The sequence below is a fragment of the Parambassis ranga genome, chromosome 14, assembly GCF_900634625.1.
Source record: "Parambassis ranga chromosome 14, fParRan2.1, whole genome shotgun sequence".
NCBI classification, from domain to species: Eukaryota; Metazoa; Chordata; class Actinopteri; family Ambassidae; genus Parambassis; species Parambassis ranga.
The window spans coordinates 19,800,406-19,826,793 of record NC_041034.1 but is presented as its reverse complement, the minus strand read 5'-3'; the positions used below and the strand labels follow the sequence as shown (position 1 = coordinate 19,826,793).

Here is a 26,388-nt window from a genome sequence, read left to right as displayed (position 1 = left end):
GCTACACCAGGGAAAACTAACATTTGTGTCTTATGCTAATATCGCTGTCAGTTAGCTTTGGTGAAGTAGATAATTGACACAAGTCCTGCTTACAGAAAAAGCCAGATGTTAGTGGTTCTTTATGTGAAAGGTGTGTGGTGATAGTATTTTGGTGTTACTGTAAATAATCACAGCATGCAACCGACAGTATAGCTGGATATACTTGTTATGAATGTGCCTGCATGATAATAAGTTTGGTGTATTGTGGACAACACCGGGGCAGCAATAGGCCGTAAACACCCAGCAGATGCTACAATTTAAAGCTAAAGACAAGCAACATTCCAAAGTAAATGACAAATTAAAACAGAAAGACATTGGTTGTTTTTCATAGTTCAAAATATTTCGCTTGCTTAATACATTTATTATCCTTTCTGAAACTTTTTACAAATATGCAAATATAAACTGATTACATCTGCATCAGCCCCCTGGTGGCTGGCTGCAGTATATGTAATAAAAACTGCCTGCTCCATGTTAGTGGGTGGGACATGAACCCAACTACAAACTAAAAGTACTAAAAGATTGTTTTAGCAGTCAAAGCTACACGTGAAGTTAAGGGGAGGAGTTTGTGGCTAAAAGCTTCCCCTCTCGACCTCTAACATGCAGACCTTGGTTCCAAAGTGTGGCATAGCGTGTTGTTCCAACATGGTATGAACTGATAGACAGACAGACAGACTTTATTCCAGACTCAAAATCAGTTTGGAGACATTGATGGTCCAGGCAATACAGAAGCACTATCCAATAGAAAACCAGTATACTTGCATACTCTAAGCTTAGGACACACTACATAATTTTTTTGCCTGATTTTACCCTCGATTCCCTGTTGGGCAAAGTCTGTGTCAGTCTGCACTAGTTACGGAGTCTGTGGAACAGACCCAACCCGACCTCAGTCGCAGTCAATCAAACATGTTCTGACCCAACTCCAAACAAGTTCCAACAGCAAAGAGAAGGTAGGGAACAGGAAACAGCTTCAGAAGACGACAGGAAGTAGCGGGAATCGCAAATCTGCAAAGACTGTGAACATTGTGTAGTGTGTGCCCAGCTTTAATCTGTAGAACTACTTATGCTTTAGTTCCAATAGTCTTAAACAGACATATATTCAGAGCCTGACTATTAAATGTTATTCATGAGTAAAGCACAGTTATAGACAGCCAAATCAATTAATACAGAAAAAGAGATCACATTCATTTTCATCCATGTCCAACATGCAAAATGAGTGTTTGCTGGAGAATGAATCATCAATCATTAAAAGGAACACAGCTATAGATTGAAGTTCTGAGCGCAGAAATCGAAATTCTCATTTAACAGGCTGAAGAAACATCAAGTAATTGACATCAGTGTTTGGTTTTTCACCGGCTTGGTTGAACTGCAGCAGGGCAATCATTAACCAGCACGCCTAAAGTGTTGATGGCATGAATTATATCTGAGCGCTGTGTGAATTATTACACAGGCTGGAGTTCACAGATTATAGCTCAGACCAATCAAATGAAAATCCTGCAAGTCTCATCAATGCAATGTGAGCAGGATGCAGAAAGTGATGCAAAGATTACACAACCCTATGTAAAATTAAAAAAAAAAAAGAATTAGACAAATGACAACTTACAGTTAGCTTGCCCACAGCAACGCAGCAGCTTTCAGTGTTGATGTCTGCTCTCCGGGCCAGTATCCAAAAGTCCACCCACAGACTGCTGAGAGACAAAAGAGGTTAAATTATAGAAATTATTATCATTGCTACCACAGCATTACAATAAAATGTTTGAACAATAAGGAGTTTTTGTGAGACGATTTAAGCAGAATTGCACAAAGTGGGTAAATAAAGCACTAAAGCCACCATTATTCAATATTTTTTTTCCACATCAGCTCTCAAAATGTAAACCCTGTGCACGGTCCCATTAGTGCTTACTTGATAAATACCATACAAATATATCTGTATGTGTTGTTATGGTGTACAATCTCATTACAGCAGGTCTCTGTAGTTTAAGTATTACCTATACAGAAGAAACGAATGTTTTTGTTAGGGACTATTTTCCACGGTGATTTATCCACATTCGGCGCACTCTCTGAGTATTCCTGGCCGCAGGTCGGTGTATGTGGAAGTGAGTCAAGATAAACAATGTGTGTGTGTTCATGGTAATGAAGAAACATGTCACCCAGTGCAACAATGTGACTCATTGATGTGTTTTTAATAGTTTTTGGACAACAATGGCACTCTGTGTCTCAGAGGAATAAGATACATGGAGCTGTGGCTGTTAGTGAGACACAATCAGCACTGATTCTGGACTATTAAGGGATTTGTTGAGAATATCTTTTTTCATTTGAGTTTACACATAATGACAATCTGTTACTGATATAAATATTATTTTTAGTGACTGTATTGAGACCAAAGAGAGGAGGTTGGGGTGCATGGAGGGGTCACAGAACATTGGATAATACATAATAACCTGACCTGATAACATGTAAAAAGTACATTTTGACAAAGTCAGAGCAGACTTGGTCCCCCCAAAGAGCCGCACCTCACCACCCCACCCCTTATCTCTGGTCCCCCCTTTACTCCCGTCACTTAGACAGTCATGTAGCAGGGGAATAAGAGGTGAGGCAACAGGGCAGACTGGTAGCGATTTATTTGCTGTATTATTTATTAATATGAATATTAAATCTGAGGAATAAAACATTGCTATACAGAGCTAACGGTTGCTATCTGCCAAAGAAGTCTGGTACAAGGACTACAGAAAAAAGGCAACATCCAAGACCCTGTTTGACTCAATGGTAGAATGAGAACACACACATTAACAAAACAAAGAAGAGTCATATTAATGTTTCAAAATTAAAGCGACGAAAACAAATCTAAATGCACCTATTATTTTAAAAATAATATATAATATATAATGTTATTATTAAATTAGATACATTTTCTAGAGCAAATCATATGTCCTAATTTTGGAACATTTATTAAAATTCAATTTAAACCACCATCTTCATACAGCACTCCCTGCTAATACAATGCATCTGATCATAATTTCCAGTGACATAGGTGAAAACAGGGAGGTCAGTAAGCTGCTGCGACTTAAATTCCTCCGAGCAATTGACTGGTCGGCCGATCCTGACTCACACAGAGCGGAGCGAGTTATGGAGCACATGCAAAAGATTTAAGTTCAATCAAGCATTCAGGGCCGGACACCTGATCTTTCGCTTAAAGCTCCTCCAGAACAGTGGGAGTGTGGTCGGGCCTCTCAGCAGGCCGCCTACCTCCAGCAATCTGCTAACACAGAGAGCCTCTGAAGGGATGGTATTTATCCAGCTCCACACTGCTCAGTGGGGACTACTGTGTGTGTGTGTGTGAGGTAGGTAGTTACAACCAGAGGCCCCAAGTGGATGGGGGAGGAGGAATTAGTGAGAGGAGCCTAAACATTTCTTGTATTTTTAAGAGTTTATTAATGTTACTTACAGATGAAATAGATCATAAAATAATGTGATGCAGTGAATATTACATTCATCGAAAAATTGTCATACACTAGAATTGGGCTTGATACGTTAAATTAAAATAAATGAAGTTCCTTTAAGTTCTACCAGTCGAGCCCCTAACTATAAAGCTAACAACTCCTGTAGAAAATAGACATGCTAATGACAGTAGAGACCAGCTCAAAGCCCAGGAAAACGAAGAAGGCTTTAGGATGTAGCTTGAGTTTCCCTCCCAAACAGCCCCCTCAGACCAGAGGAGATTTGAGTGAGAGCATTTCTTAGGTTTCCTTCAGCCACAAAGAAAACATTTTAGCCTCTCAGTAATCCTTCCCGAAGCCCTCCCTAAGCTCCAAGGGCCCTTCCTCCCTCGGTCATCCCTTCCAGGCCCCTGTCTGGGCTCCTAGAGGAGCGTCTCTGTATACTGAGACCCACCACACACACAAACACACACACACTAGTCACCATCTTTCTCTCTCCATGACCCCTCTGGGACCAAACTGACCTTCCTGTCGACGTCAAAGTAAATCAGGGCGGGAGTCGGAGCAGCGAGGGGCTCCACCCAGGGGGCTGGAGGTCTAATCACTGTGTTCCTCACAAAAGTCACAGAGGAAACATTAGCATTCCTGAATCTGACCGGCATCCCTCGCATGTGTACACAGGTACACAGACACAGCTAAGAGAGGAAGTCTTTCTGTTTCCATTTTCTGCAACTGAGTTATTGCAGTGCAGTGTACGTGTACTGTACTATGTCTAAAAATACAAACACACAAGAGTGCATTCAAAGTTGTACACGTGACTCTGCTCTTTGGTCAATACTGATGATTGTAGTGTCAACAAAGTCTTCAGCCATAGGTTCTGAATTTTAGCATAAGGCTCTGAATGTTGCCATCTTGGCAGCCCCTGAGTCTCCTGATACATTCACATGTAATGACTGTGGACATGTTTATTTGTGCTGTAAAGTTGGACACTATAACATGGAGGTCTGAGAGGGTTTGGTCACTTTTGGAGCCAGTGTTTGTCTACCTGCTCAAAGCACTTTACATTCACCCAGCACTTTCACCCACACACACACACACACACAACAATAGTGCAGCCACTCACTGGGGACTGAACCACAACTCTTATGGCGAGTAGACAACCCCTCGACCACCTGAGTCACAGCTGCCCACAGCAGATGGTGGAGTTGAGGTGGCGAGGTCCTGCCACCTAACCAACCAGTGCCACTATCTTAAATGTTAAAAACTCACCATATGCTAAGCAGAACAACACTTATAAATATAAATAGTTGTTTAGTTACCCTGATAGTTACCTATAGATAGATAGATAGATAGATTGGACAAATAAAGGTTGTTCTTAATCTTGCTCTTAACCTGCCACTAGGAGGGAATGGACATATATTGGCTACAGTTCTGGAGAACTGTCAGCTTTACAGACTAAACCTTGTCAGAATACACTGCAAACACTTGTTGATGACATTTAATTCATATTTTTGAGCTCCTCCTTCTATACTCCTTCTTTTGACCACTCTGCTTTACTGGCTCCCACTATTTGGCAGCAGCAGATTTGGGTATGGGCATAAAGCTATGATTTGTTTTTCCATTATTGATTAAGTCCTTATACTTAGATACACAGATGCTGTGTGACATATTGAGTCAGAGAATGTGTAAGAAACTTTTAAAAGCTGACCTAGCTTTCTCAGACTCTGTTCATTCACTCACTCATTCATTCATTTTATTGTGTTGTGTCTCGTCTTCTGTTTTTTATTGCTGTTTTCTATGTGAAGCACTTTGTACATTTTAAACAGTGCTATATAAATAGGGATTTGCTTACCTACTACTAAAAGCAACTTTTGTAAACATGTGAAATAAGTTGTAGCATATCTACCTCCAAGTACCGGAATCTTCTTGCAGAGTAAAAACTCCGAGCACCAATAATTCAGGCACAGACAAATTAACAGTGAGGATGAGACCTTGCTCTTGGGTTGCCTTCTCAGGCTTTATTATGGCTGTAGGAATTGGGCTCGTAGAGTACTGCTCCCTGGACAAGTTGTGCTTCTTGTGAAATGATTGTTTTATTGTAGCACTGTGTACAACATTTGCTCATATCAATAATGGGATATGCTCCAATGCGTCAGGCAAACCCTGGGAGAGAGAGAGAGAGAGCGAGTGCAGCCTCATTTGATTCCTTCAATTTTACCGCTCGGTTTCAAAGCAGGTTTGAGAAAAAAATGCAAATGAATATTCACAACTCCCCGCCTGAACTTTCTGATCATATGAAATCTTAGTATAGAAATTCCAGATGGACAAACTTAAAAGATTCCCAAATCCTCCTCTGCTTCACCAGCAAGGAGTTTTGGGGTCAAGGTGTGAAGGGAGGACCTTTTTTTCCCACAATCCCTCTGCAGCTATAGCCCCCCAGCTGTTCAAGGGCTTCCATAACAACAGCTGCGCAGAGGTTTAGTGGTTCACGTTGCTATGACAACAGCAAGGATCAATTGGCATGCACAGACTCTCGGTGCTAATAGTCAAAGTGACATTATACCATAATTTCATTTCAATAAAACACAGGCAGGTTTCTAACTGCGCCGAGATTGAAGAGGACATTTAAAAAAATTTTGCATGATAATGTCAGAAGCTCCGAACTTGTGAGAATCTCCCACGCATATTGACAAATCAACCTTCAAAAACTGAGTTTTCCCTCCTGATTGTTTCATACAATAGAGGCTAAATAAATCTTCATTGGCCCGCAGCTGTATGTGTGCCACGGATCACTGACCGGCAGGATGTGCAACAATCAGGAATATTTCTGTCCTCCTGACAAACAGGATATTGGGTCACTTGGCCACCTCACAGTGAGGAATCAGACTGCACAGGTGGGGGGAAGAACAACTTTAATGCACACTCTATATAAAGTTTTTTTTTTTCAGCCAAACTTTTTAGCCGTTTGATGCTAATTCCTAAGAATTATCCAGGGCTCACAATGACAATAGCATGTATTCCCACAGGAGAAACCTGAGCCGGCACGGCGTCACCACGGGTTTAAGCCCAACATTTAACGAGCATGCAGCTGATACAGGCAGCTGTGCCAGACATAACACACTACAAAATAGTCCACACACACACACAAGTTGAGCACATTATACAGCTGCTTGTCTAACTTTCCGCCTGACACAGGTTCCTCTAACTTTTGCTGTTAATCGACTCCTGGCTGATATTTGACATTGATTATTTCCCACCCTGTCTTACAGAACATGATAGCCCCTTGTGAACACTACAGAGAGAGCCAAACAGGAATCCACAGCTAAAAATACGCACATCGTGATGAGTCAGGATGGACTGAGCAAACAAAAAGAGACCAGTCTAATTTCCTCTAGTCTGGGCTTTTTTCGGAAAAGAAGTTCCAGTCCTTAGCGGCACCACTGGATTCCTCGATTTAATGAATCGAGCTGCATCAAGAAGAGTGAGGGGGGAAAAAAAGGAACTGCAGACTGGTGGGATAAAAAGAGATTATCCAAATGGAGGCTAATGATGTGAAAAAGATTCACAGACTGAAAGAGAATAAAGGTGCAGGGACATAAAAGTGTTTTGTACTGACATGTTTGGAGGGTGTTCAAAGACGCTGAATTACTCTGTACTGACTGAAACTTTCCACGCTCACTTACAATGGACATCTCCAGTGAATACATCTATACGTGAATGGAGACACAAAGATACATGTATTATCAAATGAAACCAAAATGAAAATGTAAAGATTGAAACAGCATTTTTTTATGATTACACAGTTATACATGCCCTTCAAACATGCTTTTTATAATGCAGCGACAGGCTACTGGGGAATAAATTGAGCATAATGGTGGTATATGCAAAAAACTGGTTAGGTCTGGCTACAGCAATCTTATATTTTGATAAATGTTACATGTATTTTATATTTATTTATTATTAACATGCCGACCTTTAAGTAACACAATGCTTTTAGGGTCCCTCATGTCTGCAATGGTGCTTAACTTTGTGAAACCTTTAGAATTTTCTGCATTAATATGATCCAAAACATCAACAGATTATGACACAAAGCCTTAATTTAAACACAATCAGATTTAAGAGTGACAGTTATTAGGCTTGGCTAGTGTTAAAAGTATGTGGACTTTTGTTTTCAGTATCATCGGTGGCTCTTTGTGCAGCAATAACAATAACTAATGGTTTCTGCTAATCCCTCCATTTTTAGCCCATTTAAGCAAGAATTCAGTGATGTTGATGGGTTTCCTCACATGAATTTTTTCACCTCGGTTCCTTCCATAACATTTATCCATTCTTATGTACAACCATTTGGTCGTTTTATGCTGCGTTTTCTCCTAAAATTCAGCTCACAGACAGATGTCCTGACACTTTATAATACTGACAATCACCGAGGTATAATTCTGAATTTATTGTTTCATCCATAATGCAGCAAAACAGCCATTAAACCATTATACTACCACCACCATGTTTTACAGATGAGATAATGCTGGAATGCAGTGTTTTCCTTCCTCTAAAATCCTCACTTAAACCAAATAATTTTGGCTTCATCCGTCCACAAAATATTTTCCCAGCAGCCCTCTGGTTTGTCCAGATAAGCCTTCAAATAAACTGCTAATCCTAGAGGTTCTTATACCTTTGCCACTCGCAGATATTTTTTCCTAAGTAAATTATGATATTTGTTTCATTAGGGTTTTTTTAGGACTTCTTTGAAAATCAGCTGTTTTGGGTCTTATTTTAGCAGAAATACAAAAAAAACTATGTCAGTCTTTCAACTGTAGTAAAACTCACAGGTTTTTTAATATTGCATATTTCTCACTGTCCAGTACAGTTATTACATTTCACCCCAACTTCCCAAATGCAATAAAAGTAAGGTAAGAACAGTGAGCTACTGCACATAGCATCAATCATCTGAACCGTGTTCCTAAAGCCCCTCTAGGCTCTGCTCTGCTGAAACTCATATGCTCTTTCACTTACACACAGGGAAACACATGGATCAGCTGGGCCTCTGCTAGCACTCTTCCTCCAAAGTTTCTGTTTGCTTTTGACGCTTATTTGTGTTACACATTAGTTTAATATCCCATTTAACCAAATACACATTTCAATCCCCTTCTAAAAACTCATACATATGAGCGCACAAATGCATATCTATCTAAAACATACAAGTGGATTTACATACAGTATGATAAAAACAGGTGAGAAGACACAGGAGACATTAAAAAAGCTCATGGATGCATACGCATATTACACCAGCTGTCTAGACTGTCAGATCGAACACACAGAGGAGACACTGTGGAGATATCCTCCATTGATTCTAAAAAAAAAAAAAAAAGGAAAAAATCCAGACAGACACCAAGGCCAGTTTCCGTGTGCAACATGTCTGGGCTGGTGTTATGCAATATTCTCAGGTGTGTGTGTGCCATTTATAGAGAATTTTCAAATATCCCCTGTATTATCAATAAAATGAAGTCCATTAGTGCATTAGTATGTGAGATACTGTATAGTACAGTATTTATATCATATCAAGCAAAGAGTCTGGAAGGCACTATACTCATTTAACAATGTGCCGCCTTTGTGATTTCAATTATAGGACTATATGCATTCTGTAAAGGTACAGCGTTTTCACTGTAGTGTACTCCATTACAGTATAGCTGACCAACTGTAGATAAACCTAAACTGAACTCACACATCGGTCCAAAATATCATATTAAATAACAGTAAAAGCAGGCTACAAAGGCACCAACTGCAATGGAAAAGGACGACAACACCCATCGTCTCTAAGAGTTTAACAACCAAACGTTCAGGACAATTGTCCAAATTTTAAGACAAGAGGGTCATACAAGCAAACTGCAGGTTTCCATGAAAGTGGAAAGCAAGATCATAGCTGTCCTTGTTGATGTATGCAGTACTGGTCTGCTTTGTGTTAGATTACCCCAAGGTACCAGCAGAGGTCTCGTGGAGCCAATTCCTCCATGCAACATGAACATCAAATAAATGAGCCCTAAAACCTGGACACATGTTAGCATTTTAGCACCTTGTCCCAAAGTCAACGCGTTTGGATTGTACACCTGAAATAAGTTGTGGTTAACGCAAGTTTTTTTATCCCATGACAATGACTGATGATTCTTAACAATGGTGCTTGCTGACGAGTGGCACACAATGTCAAGGCATGAAAGGTCAGCGAAACACCTGGTGGTGTTGATGTTGTAGTCATGTGACTGGGCTGTAGTTCAGGAATAGTGTAAAAAAAATTCTTCTGGCATCATAATTTCATCATCACTCATGAAGTGGTGTTAACATGTAATATGTAAAGTATTTGTTTAGTTGTCTTGGTTTTCATTGGAATCCTTTGTTTCCCTGTCTCTCCAGTCATTTTGGTGCTGACTCCCGGGTTTTGGTTTTGATTACTGTTTTATTTAGAAGTTCCCAGTTTCCTTGTGTATTCTCAGAGTTTGAGCTTGCTGTCTGCTTTTTTGCAAATTAGCTAGAAAGGTTTAGAAGATAAAATGTAAGCTGAATATTTGTCCAAAATAACCCCATGATAGTATCAACTCGCGATATCAATATAGTGATGCAATGTCAGCTTGCACAGCAAAGACACTTTCCCAAAGTTCTAACGATAGAGAGCAACATGTTTGACTTCCATGATGGCCCTAAAAAACGCTAAAAGACAATAAGTTGTGCCTAATGTTCTAATACACAAAATTATACGTTCACATTTTTCTGATGTGTATCATTTCATAGACACAAAAATACTGAAATCTGTCTATAGATTTATAGCTCACCATCGTGTCTCATGCTTTAAGGCTGTAGTAAACTGTGGACAGTCTTCCAACATGGACATTAAAGATGCCCTTCTCTGGAAGCAGAAAGAAAGCTTCAATTGGCGCCTTTGTGACATGAATTTAAGCAGCCAGTGCAGCCAGTTATTTCCACTATGGCCTCATTATTTATATAAAGGTAACACTTATTTTTTTTTTCACTGAATTTAAACACTCTTTTCATTGTCTGGGCATGAAACAGCCGGGGTAGACAGGGAAGAAGAGAAACACAATAGACTTGGCAGAGGCAGCCGAGACAGAACAGACAGTGAGGAATTCCCCATCAGTGTCTGAAGTGAGCTAACCTTGCTTTTTTCTCTCTCTCTCTCTCTCTCTCTGACTCTTCCCTCCTGGTGAGAGTCCAAAGGAAGAAAGTTAACTCTTTCACGTGTCTGCTTTCAGCTGTTTGTTCAGCGTGCGTGGCTCCTCATAAGAATGCATTACATCCCTGTGGACTGAGCCTGCAGAATTTACCGAGAGCACAATGCATTAGAAATGCATCACTTATTTCACAGTCCCCCCTCAGCTCCATATACACGTAGTTAAGTGCTTTCTATTCATTTCCCAGGATGAAAAGAAAGTAGTGTCTTTAAATTTAAGTTCGCTTCGCCATCTGTATTAAATGTCTGTTGCGGTTTATAAATACCACTGACCGCAGCGGGAGGAAAGGATAGCAGCATGCAAAAAAGCCCGGCGTACGGGAAAAGCAGCACAGATAGCACATTCTCAATCCATTTCTCTCTCCAAGCTTCAAGTGCGCACAGATAAGTTTTAAAAGTGGGCGTCAAGAAGGCAGGTGCGAGTCATCCCTCATCTCTCCTGCCATGCTACATTTCACCTTCACAGCGCCATGGACACTTCCCCCTGCCTCCCTTCTGACCTTTAAAGGAAGGCTTCACAGACACAGACAGGACCTGCTGGATAACTTTGGACTCAAGAGATGGGGTCTTTAGAGGGGGACTGTTCCAATACATTTTCACCTACTTGCCACATTAGTCCACAAAGTCCACTTTAAGTGCATGTGAGTATAGATGGTGGTCCTTAGTGTGTTGTGTAATTTATAATACAACAGTTAGGGTTTGTGCTAGCACACATGCTACCTGTCCTCCACCAAGATGTCTGTTTCAATTTAGCAATGCATGATTTGAAAGACGGTTTTCTTTATTTATAACAATATATGATAATATATCTTTGACTTTTTTGTGACTTTATTATCTATCCACATTGTTAATAAACCAACAATAGAGTACAGTGGGGGTACCAGAATAATGGTGGTCTTTATTACATTTCTTATTTGTAGATGCTTAAAAAAAATTCTAGTTGTTTTTGCAGCTAATTTTGCAAAAAGCATTAAATAATGTTTTATTTTACTTAGTTTGCTATTCATCCTGAGCTTCATTCATCCAGCACTCACAAAACCTTGATCAAGTGATAAGTGATGCATATTCACCGGACTAAAAGCATGCTGACCCACTAATACCTATCTTTTGTCTACAGTGAGAAAGGGTGCCATGAGCTTTTAGTCCCAGGTCAATGTCTGCAGTAATCACAGGTATTAATCTGCACTCTAATCTGCAGCCATGTAAACATGACACACGGATGGACGCTCTCAGCGTCATTCAAGGAGAGCTTACGGCATGGTACTTTCAGCCATGGCTTAAAAAAAAACAAAGATCAAATTGCAAAATATTATATTGACAGATATACTGCAGCTGTCTGCCAATATTATTAACATGTACAACTATAAGCACAAAAAGGAGAAAAAAAAGATGTTACAGGTATTCACCAACACATGGTTGTTGTCACTGGTTAGATATCAGCAAAATAAAAAGTAACTATCAGTTAATGCCAGTCACTAAATGTGTGTCAGCAGGCTGCAGCATACTCAGATTTATTCAGTAACAGTTCTACTAGGGATGGACAGATATCAGTATCAGCAGATATCGGCCTTAAAATGTACCAGTGGCCATCAGTCAATGAGGCTGATACCACAGATCAAGTGACAACATTACACTGGTGAGTGAATAACAATAACATTTAAAGTTTATTTCACTAAATGAATGGCTTGATGTAGTCTGTAACTGAGCTGGGGGAAAAAATGTGTGATGTGTCAGTATTAGCCAAAAAATTAAATATCCTGCATCTCTAAGTTTGATTCAATGGAAATGAAGAATATTGGTGCCTGCATCGTGGTCTGCAGTGCTATGCAACCTCTCCCTTTTAAACCATTTGGAGAGGACCTGGCAGTCCTGACACCAGTCCACTAGATGGAAAGGGTCAAAGGTCACGAGAAGCTAATCACCTTTCACAGCAGTGTGTTAGCTTGTGCTGAGCTATCACTCGACATACAGTAATCTTTAACCACGAGTACTAGAACTCACAGATGATTCCATTTAAAAGGTTGACCGACAAACTAGACAGCACCCCCCTCCCCCCACCCCCCCAAACAAACAAATCTGACCCACAATCAGGGCTATCACATTTCAAACTCCCATTTACACCAGACTGACTCTGCAGCAATGCCAAAGCAGTGCCAGCAGGGAGACGGGCACAGACATACCATACTTATGGGAGACCTTGACCGGAGGAGAGTGGAGGAGAGGGTGGGGGGGCAGCTCTCCGTCCTCTACCCCGGGGGAGAACCTCATATACATATAGCAGCATCGCTGACACCGCGCCGCCGCCTCCGGGCTGCCGTATTTACCCACCCGCCGGCTCGGCAGCTGTTTATAACTCACTTTTAGCACAGAAGCATCATCACTCTTTGGAGATGAACCTTTATGAAGTTATACAAGGAGTGGGAGGTGTGTGTGTGTGTGGGTGCATGACTGCGTGTCATTTTTTTTTAAAACTCTTTTATTCAATATTTTTTTTAGTCTGTGATAATTAAAGTGTTCTAAAACTTTCTTCAGAATTCCTTTGAGCTGCTTTATCACCTCTTAGGCTGCAAACTTTTATAATGGGAGAAATCTCAATGGAGGTATGATAATTTACAGATTCCACTGTTATTTATATATAGAAATAGTCTGGGTTATACTGTGTCTTATACTGTAATATAATGTCTCCTAGGCACAAGCAAAAAAAAATCACCTTTCAATTACAACACACACACAAAAAATGTCACTCAAGAATTCCATACAATTCGGTCCCAGTGTTAATTACATGTGTCAGTGCCACTTACTGATAAAAGCAGGGACTCACATTGATTTTAATTGCATGAACTCTGACACCGTCAGTTTTTAAATAATGACTGTCGTCATAAGCTGAATATGAGAAGTCTTTTTTTTTCATAGCTGAATAAAAAAAGAGGCTATTTTCATAGCTGAATATAGCTCATTATGTTTGTGTTTTACAGACTTTTGGCTCGGCGAGTGAAGGTGTCACTGCCAAAAATGCTGTAGGGCCAAAAAAAAAACAAAAAAACGTGCAACTGAAACATTTGGCATGAAAGAAGTTGTTCTTGTTATTTAGGGGAGAAAAAAAGTATCCGAGATGATGCCGCCAGCACGTAACTCTCTACCTCTGGTGAAAAGTTCTACTGTAATGTGATAGTTAATAATAAATTTCAGCATATCATAAATGTAATGTATGATATATTCTTATTACATGAGTGAAATACTTATTTTAACATTTTATGGACAAATGTGGGATACAATGAAGTCCATTTTTCTTGACCTGTCATTTTCCACAACAACAAATAAAATAAATAAATAAATAAATAAATAAAACTTACTACACTTACTAAAATAAGATAGAGTGAAAAAGCTATATATATATATATATATATATATATATATATATATATATAATCTTTGGGTGTTGATGGGATTTTAAGAAATGTCCATGTCAGACATACTCCAGGCCAGGCATCACAACTGGCATTAAAGTGGGAATGCATCCAGCAGCAGGTTTTTACCTCATTTGAATTGGAAGAGTCAATAACAGTCAAATCAAGCCTTTGACTGACCTTCATTAATTTATAAAAAATGTAATGTAAGAAATGTTTTTCATCTGCAGCTATTTAGCTATTTGAAAGGTGGAAATGTAATTTTGTGACAGAAGACGACCTCTAAAAACCAATCTGTCAGAAAAGTTTAACAGCACACCATCAAGACCTGCTCTCGCTCTCATTGAAACCTTGACTGAAGTGCTGCACATCTGTCATTTGGATTGAACGAGATCTCTGCAGCGGACAGCTGCCAAAGTCAAGAAGCATACTCATCTGTCTCTCTCTTAGTAGTCTCCATTGTGCTGTGTTGTTCTGTCTCCTGCATATAAACTGCTAAAACCTGAATACTGAAGTTTTGGAAGTATTTCCAATATCCAATATGCTGATATTGGCCATTTTGACCAGTACTCTTTAACTATGCTAACAGACAAATTTGCTAGCAATATCTGATGCTACAAACCTCCACATTGCGGACATACATTTACATGCTCACTGATATAATGACCAATGGCCAATTTTCACTTTAACATATGTATCTGCTTATGTATTATACTTATATTATACATACATACATCAATATTGCAGTTTAAGGCCAATACAGGTTGATAATGACGTTGCATCACAAATAGTACATTGATACTGTTATTGTGTATTAACTTTCCAGCAGGGGTGCACATCAGTATGAGCAAATACTGGCCTTAAAATAAATCTATCATCATTTGGCCAATAAGATGGAGCTCTCAGCACATACTGACTCACTCTGTCCCATGCATCAGGAATGATGTCAGCATGTGAGCCTGTAAAAGTGTCAGATAATTGCTAGCTCTCTCTGCTGTCTATGTGTACTAGCTATGCATTATTATTAGCCAAATGGAATAACTAAAGGCATATCTTGATGTTTGGAGGAGTAGCATTGCTACTTTTTTAGTAACATATTTCACAATTTTGCAACCTACTTAGTTTAACTACATGTGATGGCGTCATTCCTTCAGTAACTTTAAATGCGAATACTTAAATGCTTAATATTTTGAGTGTTCTGCACATCTGCACATATCATCCAAACTCTGCTATTGCCCTCTAATATCGCCATACTCTTATATATTTGTCAGTCTATACAAACTGCTGCTCCAGTCCTTGAGTCAAAAGTGAAATATTTTAATGGATTTATTTTATTGACACCGACATCGATACAGGGTGATGTTCAAATATTCCAAATTCCTATCTGCATCTCTCACTTTTCAGGAATGTCTTGAACAATACAATCTTTGAGAGAGCAAACCTCTTATCGTGGCACATATCCTAACATGCTAATTACCCCACACACAGTTTGAGTTCATTTATTATGCATGAAATAATCTAATATGATGACTGTGATAATTATGCGCACATAGATAAGATAAAAGAGTAGTAACCAATTACGGCGGGAGAGTTGGGAAAAGTAATTATTCTTTGTAGTGGAAAAGAAGTCTAGCTTCAGTGCTGCAATTAACATGTGGAATCAGGTCTGATAATGTTTAAGGAATATATTTTTTTTGATTAAGTACAGAAAGATATATTTCTATTTAAATCAGAGTGTCCAAAAAAAACTTCACATACTAATTTTTGCTTTTCTGCATTCATTTCCAGCAGTGTGTGTCTGTTATGATAATTGCACGCTCTCCACACACACACACACACACATCTGACATGTTTACATTGCGACTTGAAAAGCAACACGACTCGACGCAGCGTTGGCAGCGTCAAATCAGGGGGGTAAAAAATGAAAAAAAAAAGAGGAAGGAGTGGTGCTCGCGCATCAGACGAGCGTTGTAGAGTCATTAAATATTACCACTTCTTAAAATCAGAGCAGGCGTGCGGTTTAGCCCTCACCGCTTGTACAAACACACTTAACACAACACAAATCGTGTGCCTGAACCACCACAAATCAGAGGAAACAGAGAGCCTCTGCAGCAATATTTGAATTTTCTCGTAAATGTGTGTGATGGAATGTGGCAGCTTGGAGTTTAACAGGGGTTAATATGTCAATACGCTCATATAGATGAGGAAAGAAACAGTTCAGTGGAGCTTTTTTTGAATAAAACTTGACGGAGTCATTGCTTCAGGCCAAAGCAGGAAAAACATTTCAGCAAATGGACGTTATATAACCACATATAAACACACTTTAAAAAAAAGGTGCTAATGTAGAATGTGTGCTATATAAACAGCCTTTTATCCGAAGCAGTTTTTTTCGCTGAACTCTCTAACTAAAACCACATTTAAGTGACTCAGGAACACACGTCATAGTCAACACTCATCCGGAAACCTCTGTCACCACATATCCCTGTCCAAGTCTCTCCCTGACTCATGATTACTTGCAGAGAGTCTACAAGCTTTAGGCCAAAGACAGTTCTCACAAACAATACCACGTCCCTCTGATTCGCACCATTTCACAGCACAAAGCCAAAAGTGTTTTTCTTGGAAGGCGTGTAGGTGTTGCCTTCAGAAGAGGGGATAAAAAAGACACGTGGATGCAGAACAAAGAAAGCGAGCGTCCACTCCGCACACCACGGTGTGCTCTGTGAGCTTCAGAACCAGGAGGTTAATGTCAGTGTTTCCCGCCTGTGTTTCCTTACACTCTCAGTCAAAATGTTCCAAATGTAATGAAGTGAGAAGAGCGAAGAAGCAAGGACGATGGATAGGGCCGAGATGAGATGGCTGCATGCCACGTGCTTCATATGGACGGTGGATGTACAAATCACATGTTTCCTCAGACATGAAGCTCAATGTTTACAGCCTCAAAATTCCTTCTATAATGTTATGATGAGGCTCATCACGAGGGGATGCATTACATTAGTTTCATTATATAGTTGTTATTGCAAATATAATTGATTACTTTTGTTACCTTTGTTTTTTACATTATCTTTGAGAGGTCGACCAATATGTTTTTTTTTGCAGCCAATGCTGATGCTAATCTTAATATGGCAATGATATTGGTCCTTCTATCTGCTGATATGTTTCTGTTTAATAATTACAAACTTAAGTCACATAAACATGTCTCAACACATCCTCATGTCAAAAACATGCGGTTGATAATACAACCGCCAGTTGCTCATGCTAACAGATCATATGATGAGATTGTCTGATATTATGTTACCATTGCTAATGGAATTTATGATCGCGTTGCCCGACATCCTTTGACCACGGGACAGATGCAGCCACAAACGTGAGTGTTAGGAGACAACAGGGTGCGCTGTCACACAAAAGTCTGTGGTTCGATTCCCCCTCGCACCAAGAGCTGTTTTGTTTCTGCTCACTCTTAAAGGTAGAGTAGGAGATTTTGAAAACTCAGAGTCAGCCAGATTTCGAAAGTAAACACACGCCCCTTTCTTTCGGAGCTCACCCTCCAATCACATCACCTGAAGACGAGCTGCGGTCTGTGACTTCGGCTATCATGCCCGTACCTCTGGTGCACGCAGAGCAGGAAGAGAGTGACAACCAGCCAATACTCGGCGCAGGGTCCACCTCGCAGGATTGGCTGATGTTTTTAGTGTTTTATAGCTTCCACAGATGATTCATATTCTTTGTTTTAAAGTGAAACTGCTGAACTAATTGGTTGCTGTCGGATTGTAAAGAGAAGTTACACTAATTTAACAAAAAGTGCATCAGAATGAAATCTCCTACCATACCTTTAATTTTTTATTTCACTTGTGCAGTTAAATTTAGTGTTTAATTGCGGTTGGATTTGGCATTTTAAAAAAAAAAAACTGCTAAGATGAACAATTAATTTATAAACAATTATTACAATATAAAATACATGAAGCAACTTTGTCAAAAAAAAAAATCTTTTAGATTAAGAAATATACAAAATATATTTAACGTTCTGTCTGTAAATCTGCTTAAAATTCTCAGGTGTCAGTAGATGCAGATTATTAAAAAGAATATTGACCCGATTAATCAGTGTACCTCTACTATCTTAATAAAATCTGATAATAATGAGCATCAGTTCAAGCTACAAGCTACGAGCTAACAGAGTAACATGTTCCTATGTTTTCAGTGTCAGAGGTATTCAGATACTTTGGGCGCTGATGTGAATCCAGCAGCACTGACACATCCAGTATGCCTGGAGCATTAATGAAATATAATACAGGAGTAAAAACAGTGTCCTTTAATATTCCAAGAGTGACAAGTCTTATGAAACACCGTAACAGATGTAGCCTTCTCATGGAAAATGAAACGCACTTCTACTGCAGCCATCATAAAATCATGTCACTTTTATTGCAGGGGGACATGGACTGCATAAAGAAAGTCATTTGCAGCTAATAAGAGCGATCACTAAAAAGCATTAGTGGAGATTATTCCGTCCTTGCCGCTGTACAAAGCTTTTTACTAAAGTCTGCTGATAAGCTGCTGTTTCACCTAAGAGCTTATGCACTAACATGTGTTTTACCAGGCATCTGCAAAGGACTGCTCGGAGATGAGCAGTCAGGTTTATGCGAATAGGTTTGAGCAGAATGCGGCTTTTGTTAAATTCTAATAAGTGGCTATGGACTGAGTGACAATATTGTCCTTCAGATCAATGGTGTCCTGGAGTGCAATAGGCTGAAACATTCAGATGAGACGTGAGTGGCAGAAAAGAGCAACGCACTTCTTAAATAATATCTTTGGATGTGGAAAATGGAGCCATGCTCCAGTAAATAGACTTTTGGAGGTCACAACTTTAGTGCTGGTGTATTTAAAGTGCAGCCAATAAGGTGAGGCAGATTCTTCATCTGCGCTGCCAGCCCTCTTACGTTTCATTCTGCAGCAAACAATTTCAGAAGGTCGTCAAACAGCACAGCGCGCTGATGTGTACCCAGCTGTAAAACTTTGCGTCTGCAACTTTTTTTGTCATAACAGCACTGCAGTACTGTACACCTGCAACCATTCAGACCCCTGACGGCCACGCCCAGCATTGTTTTTGATGTATAGGTCATATAATAACAGTTACTGCAACGGATTCACTCATTGCAGGCGCCATTGTTCAGGAGTGAAGTTCTTGCTAATATAATATCTTTGGGTAATGTGGAGGTTTTACTGATAAAGTTTGGTCAAGCCACCTGACGTGCGGATTGTAGATGCACATCTATACTAGGTGTTACGGTAAATGGTAAATGTCTGTACTTATATAGCGCTTCTCTACCTACTCAAAGCGCTTCACACTACTTCACGTTTACCCCTTTCGCGCACAGAAGCACACACACATATTCACACACCAGTGGTGTAACCACTGGGAGTAACTTAGGGTTAAGTGTCTTGCCCAAGGACACATTGGCCTGCAGCCAGCCAGGCGGGGGGGGGGTCGAACCACCGACCTTCCAGTTGGTGGACAACCACCTGAGACACAGACACCCTTGGCACCAAAAAGGGCAAATAAAGGTCTAGATTTCAGTAACTGTTTACAAAAACAGTGTATGAAGTCCACTTTATATTATGAACAAATTTATGTTTTTTGAATCCTAAAAACCACAGATATCAGGTCACGCTCTGCTTTTCATTGTAATATTTAACTGTGCCAACACCTTGATGTTGATACAACTCAATTTTCATAACTTATTACTGTACAGATCTGAAGAAAATTAGAGAAGAATTTAGCTTAAATGTCATTTTTGCATATTCAATATTTAATCATAGCAAGTTCATTTTTTTTTGGACCTCTGTATTTTTAAAATCCTGTCTAAGGCCCACAAAGAACTCTAGCATGAATACATTTGTTTTCCAGAAGAAAAGCCACTCTATGGTGTGAAAAAAAATACAGTGAACTGTGGGAAATTCAACAACACTTTGCAATCATTCATTTGCAGCAACACACACACACACACACACACACACACACACAGTGCATGGTAGGATTTTCTCAGCTGTGATCTGCTGTTGAATTCAAATCAAATATTTTGAACCTCACCCAGCTCAGCTGTTACCAGGACTCTCAAATATAATAAATTCAGGATTTACAGCCAGGCTTCATATTTCTCTGTGTGAAGCTCGACTCATTTATTGGGATTATCTACATTCCACCAGAGATAAGAACCAAAGGCGCACAATGAGGTTCAGAGTCTTGTTAAAAGGTCTTCAAATGCAGAATATATAATAAGCTGTTGCTAATTTGATTGTGTGCTTGATCCTTGAATAATAACCGCCTATGTCTAAAAATAATATATTTTTAATTGTTTTCTCTGCAAAAAAAAATAATGACATCAAAAGATTGAATACATTAGAGAGTGGAAGCAGCCTACTTCTGATGCATCTTTGAAATACATTTCACCCAGAGTAAACAGTATCTGTGCCTGCATCCTGCTGGTGAAAGCCCTGAGCCGTATTGGACTTTTCCATTATAATGCCATGACTTTGAGTCTGTTTAGAGAATGTGTCCCTGCTGGGTTTTCATTTCCTCCGTCTGAAAAAAAAGGGAATGCAATCAGTGTACTGATGCTAAAATCATTACCTAATGACTAAAGCCTTTGTACGTCTCCTTCCATGCTGTGGCCGCTCACTGTTCCAGCAGATTATTGTGTAGAGAAGAACGTTTCTAAAAAGTTTGTTTCAGGGGGCCGTCTGCAGGGCCACTTCATTCAAACATTGCCAAGAGGCATCAATCAGTGCATCACTATTCTAAAGGCAGACATGGATTTTTCTTATATGGATGTTTTGTTGTTCTCAGCTGCAGATATTTGGATGACACACTAAGTGCAAAGCTGCATTCGGATAACACGAGGCTATAGTTGCATCCTGTTAAACACAGGGAAAAGACGAGCCTTCATCTGAGTTGACCGGAGGTGACTGGGGTGGATGGGGGGCAAACAAAGCGCATGATTGGACCACAGATCAAGGTTTACGCTACATCAAAATCCGTAAGTGTACAACATAATATCTTAAATATCTTGTTTACAGGCGTGGCCATTTTGGAAAAAGACACCATCTTGGAACCATAGTCTATGGAGGTTGTGAGGTTGCTGTTTTATTCAAATGGTCCATTGGCTGCTGACTGTGAGGTTAACAGATCAGTGTATTAAAAAATGTTCACAAGCCAAAGACCATCTCTGGGGGAAAAACTTAAAATTTGAGAAGTACTCAAGTTTTTATTTGTATCTGTGTTCTATCCACTAACATGGAGGAGGCGAGGTTTATTTCTATCTATCTATTATTGTGTCCATATGGTTCTGTAGCATCTCTAAAATATGTATGATTCTACTCAACTACATGGCAAGTGACATACCTAATATATAAAGGGTTTGAAGTGAAAGTGTCAAAAAGTGCACTTCCCTGCGTAGCCTCTGAGGGAATGGTGAATCCTCATAAAATGTGGACAGCAGCCTCCCACAGAGATTTAAAACTGCTCCTCTGAAAACTATGGGCAACAACATTTAAGTATTTATTTAACGTCTGTGTGGCACATAATATGTTTTTACGTGAATTGACCAACGTTAGACCACCTTTTATTAATTTAACTGTGGAGCATCTTAGACTACAACAGCCTCAGATCAAAGAGAGGTGCTAAATCAAATAGGACTAATTTTATTGCAGGAGCTCCTAGTTTGGCAAAATATGAAAGATCATTTTTGCTCTACATCTACAGATTTGTGCAAGATCAAGGTCATAAAACCAGAGGTTCCCAGGTAAAACTAACCATGTGCAAACAGGCCTTATAGGGTTACAAACTTGCCTTTAGGTATATCTAGACAGGGCTGAAACTGATCCTGAACAGGGTTATCTTAACATCATAATCGCTAATTTATCATCATCTCTATGAGACTTTGACAGTAATTTTCAGGTCATTGTTAGTAAATCATAACTATGGAAATGTTTTGCATAGCATCACTTGGAATCTGGAACTTTGAGCACTTCACCGTCCATTTAAATGACAGATGAAAGCAGTCTTCGAGCTTCTAGTCCCAGTTTTTCAGTAAAATGGAACAATAGCCTGCTCCTTACAGCATGCAGGTGATTTTTCATGAGCCACCATGTAGGCCAGACTCTACATAATTGGCACGGTGTTTCTGTCTCATTGCTCCATTTAGAGTAGTCCCACTAAGGTCTTTCACATGTCATAGCAGAATATGTCAGTCCAGCTCTAGAAATAAATCCCTAAGAAGCAAATTGCCTTGCAGATTTTCAACATAAGTTAGATCTGATTCAAAGCAGTATCGTTGCTGTATAAAATGATGCTGTTTTCAAACTTGCTATAACCACACGTCCCGTCTGTGTCCTTCCAGAAACAAAGACCCGTGATGTGGACAGTATGTATAGGAGAATCATCGAATTTGCCTGCCGCTCCTCTTGGAGCATAAATCAAGCCGATCCATCTCTCTCTGACCCCTCTCCCTGGTGGCTTACTTAGAGCCATGCCAACGCAGCACTGGCTGTGGAATGAGCAGGAGTAAGCATGCAAGGGCTGTCCCTAAAGCTGTGCTGTCTGACGGCATAAACAGGCCTCTTGCCTTCTCTTGAGAGCGATAGGGATCAAGCAGGCTTAGTGGGCATGACCTGTGAGGGCCCAGACAGGGCCAAAACATGCAACGCAACACAATTGTCTTAAGGACTACTGCGCTATTGAACCTGGAAAAAAAAAGTAGCCTACATAACATTGCTCACGGGCCGGAACAGGACCAAGATGCACTCCGCTGAGGATACCCAGCAGACTAAAGCCTTATGAATAATTCTGAACATCCTCTCTGTTTTCCAAGTCTGCTTTAAGAAAAAAAAACACATTTCACAATCTGATTGCTAGGAGAAGAAATCCTACAAAGTAAGACCTATTAGTCTTACAAGACCCCCACTTCAAATGGAAAAAAAAGAATGATGTATTGGATTGTGTGGCACCATGCAGGGTGGAATTAGAAGCAAAAGCAAAGGAAATGACAAGACATTTGCTGGTGGTTTAATTTCCTCAAACGCTTTATGGCTATACATAAACGCTTAAATTGGTTTGTAACATATGCTCTCCTCGCTCTGTTTACTTCCTTCATTTAGTGTGACTGAATCACTTTATTAGTGATTACCCCCCCTCCCAAAAAAAAAAGCTGCAGGAATGCACAGCATCGCACCTCATCATGTAATTTAACTCATATAGCAGGAATGGAAATATGCAAATAGTATTTTGTAGATCCCCCCAAATATGCCCCTGGGCTGCTTGTCCAATGACACAAATCATCAATTAAGATCTCAGCAGGGTTTTGGTGGATACACTAAATTGGCGTTATCCCATCATTCTGACGATAGGCAGAGCCCGCGTGGGGCACATCACAACAAAGAACAAACATCTCTGAGGGTGATTGGAAGTGATCCGTTTCAACAGTGGAACTCAGCTGAATCAGGTATTATTTGAATAGTGTTAAAATCAAAAAACAACATAAAGGCCTGTCTTTGGCTCTTTTAGCAGCAACAACAACAGCGTCTTTCAAGCATTTGCTTTCACGGGGGGGTAAGAGTTTAGCTCCTCATGGGATTTTTTTGTGCTCTGCACCTGCCGAATGTGTATGACGAAGGGGACTTAGAGTGGTCCAATTGTGATTTCTAAGGGAAGCTGATGATTAGTAAACAAATGGTTAATGCTAATGCACATCTGATGCTCACACTGTGGACTCCTTATTTTGCAGTTTTTAACCAAAGATTTAATTTTGAAAAAAAAAAAAAAAAAACAGGAGTCTGCTTTAATTTGACTCAACTTCAACAAACAGCAATCCTGCGCCCCTTTTCCAACAGCAACATTAAATCACACAGGGCCTCGGACACAGACAGTAATGGCATTTTGTCACTTAAATGTCTCTCCGAAGAGTCACTGAAAAAAAAAGCAATAGTGGAATAAACCAGTCATCTGAAATAGAAGTGGTGAGTGGCACACAAAGAAGGCCAGTGTTCAGTGTGAGGGGAGGTTTCACAGGGCAGGGGAAAGGCTCAGGGTAAACATTAGACCTCGCTGAGATGCAGACACACTCCAATCAAGAATTCATCAAGAAAATCAGACAGGTTCAGACTCACTGTTTGAATGTTTGAAATCAAAATAGGTTTTTTTTGTTTTACTTTAAAAAGCTGCTGTTGAGTGAGAAACAGAAAATGACCCTTTTCACGTTTGAAATAAGAGAAAATCTTTGATATTTAAATGTTAAGTAAAATAATGTAAATCACAGGTTAAATAATACCCAATTAGAGGCCACCTCTTTATTTTTTGATATATTAATATAACAGGGTTATTTTTGTCACAAACAAAAAACATACAATTTAAAGCACTCACACACACTCACACACCAGAGTATATATAATGGTGTAATGATTCAAACCAAATTTAAGTTCTTTACGCTGAAATTTCCATTCCGTTCCACACAACTTTGTCCGTCAAAATAAAAGCCTTTTTTCTTTTACTCACACAATACTAGCTCTAAGTTCAGCATTAAGCCAGTTGCAGTAAACAGAGCCACAGTCACACCATCATTCCTATTTCACATATAATCTGAACGTGGCGTTCAAGTGCTAATTAAAGAAAGCCGTGGGGGGAAAAAATAATCAAAATAAAATGCCAGCTTCCTGTAGCGATGAGCCAATTTTACCCGATCTCTCTCTTTCTTTCTCTCTCTCTCACACACACACACACTCTCTCTCTCTTTTACTACTATTCTTTAAACTACAACAACGCACCAACAGCACACGCCGCACAAAACATTCTAAGCAGATCTGCATCACAATCATTACCGCGATAATTTAAAAAAACATCCAAACGCATCATCAAGCACAAGAAAAAAATCCACTGGTCTTTCGGTCCAGCACAAAAATGCATCTCCTCTGCTTTCCCTCTCTCTTTTTTCTCCCCCTCTTCGACTTCCCCCTCCCTTCCCTCTCTTCTTCTCTCTCTCTCTCTCTCTCCCTCCCTCTCTCTCTCTCCCTCTCTCTCTCCCTCCCTCTCTCTCTCTCTCCCCCTCTCTCTCTCTCTCACTGTGGCCTGCTGGCTGTCTGTATGAATAATGTCCTGCCTTTTGTAATGAAGGGGGGGAAAGGGGAAAAAGGACGCTGGAGTGGTGAAGCCCTGCTCCATGCACTGACATTGAAAATGAATGACAGCTTACCTGCATGCCAATCTTCATCAGACTGACACTGGGCTGACAGCACAGCCTATACTCCTCCACACAGCCGGTGACGTCAGCCATGCCAGGCCCCTCCCACCTCCATCTTCATCTCCGCTCCCCCGTCTTCCCAACACCGGGCTGCTGATGCCTTCCAGTGTCCATGGGAAATACGGCAATCACGTCTAGGAGTCATACATCGGCAGTTACATTCCAATGCAGTTAGTAATCCTATACATATACGTTATAAAACAAGATACATTAATTAAAAAAAGAAACGGTGGGAACTATTTATATTTTTATCCACAAATGCATAACAAACGTAAAAGTATAAAATAAAAGCAATAGGCTGTTTAAAAAGTTACAATAAAACACAATGACTGAATTTTTTTTTATTTATATTATATTTTTATTTGACAGCACATTTGAGTTTGAGGAAGTAAACGTGTATTAGGTTGGATCTGACGCAATACGGGGTATGTGTCCTTTAATTTAGTGATTTTTCTATCTACAACAAAAACAAGAGCTAAAAAAAAGATTTAACAAAAAGAAACAAAAAAATGTCTGCCTGCAAAATTATTTAACATCCTTGTATTTGGGAGACAACATCAAATCGGACAAACACGCTGCACGGGTCGCCTTCGCCTTCATTGCCTTAGATGGTTTTAAATAGTCACATCACGTCATTAAGTGTCCGAATCACCAATAAACTCCGGATGATTGGATCTTACGAGGGTCACCTAAAGGCAACATGTCTTCTTCCAGTAAAGTACAGGCAGGAGGCACCACCACTTGAAGCGCGCACACGTATCACAAACACGTACACGCACACACACACAGAGACCCACAGACCCACACATGGCTTTATTAAATCGCGGATCTGGCCAGCCCCCTGTCGGTCCACATTAATAATTACACGCTTCAAAAACACAGGTGGGATCTAGAGGAGTGATGTCAGTCAGAGCCACAGGCAGATATTTTAGAGAGCTTACTTTATAACTACTACTAATAAAGGATAACACGTGTTATATCGAACATATTGT

At 39.9% G+C, this 26,388-nt stretch overlaps 1 protein-coding gene across 1 annotated transcript in view; it reads right to left on the bottom strand.

The window, feature by feature from the left end:
* Positions 1-25,419, bottom strand: part of pknox2 (pbx/knotted 1 homeobox 2) — an 84,088-nt gene extending 58,669 nt beyond the window's left edge. Inside the window, exons 1-2 of the mRNA XM_028422241.1 lie at positions 25,349-25,419; positions 1,640-1,724 (exon numbers count right to left, since the gene is read on the bottom strand). The gene's annotated coding sequence lies outside the window, so the exon portion shown is untranslated. The remainder of the gene's footprint in view (positions 1-1,639; positions 1,725-25,348) is intronic.
* Between the last annotated feature and the right edge of the window lie 969 nt (positions 25,420-26,388).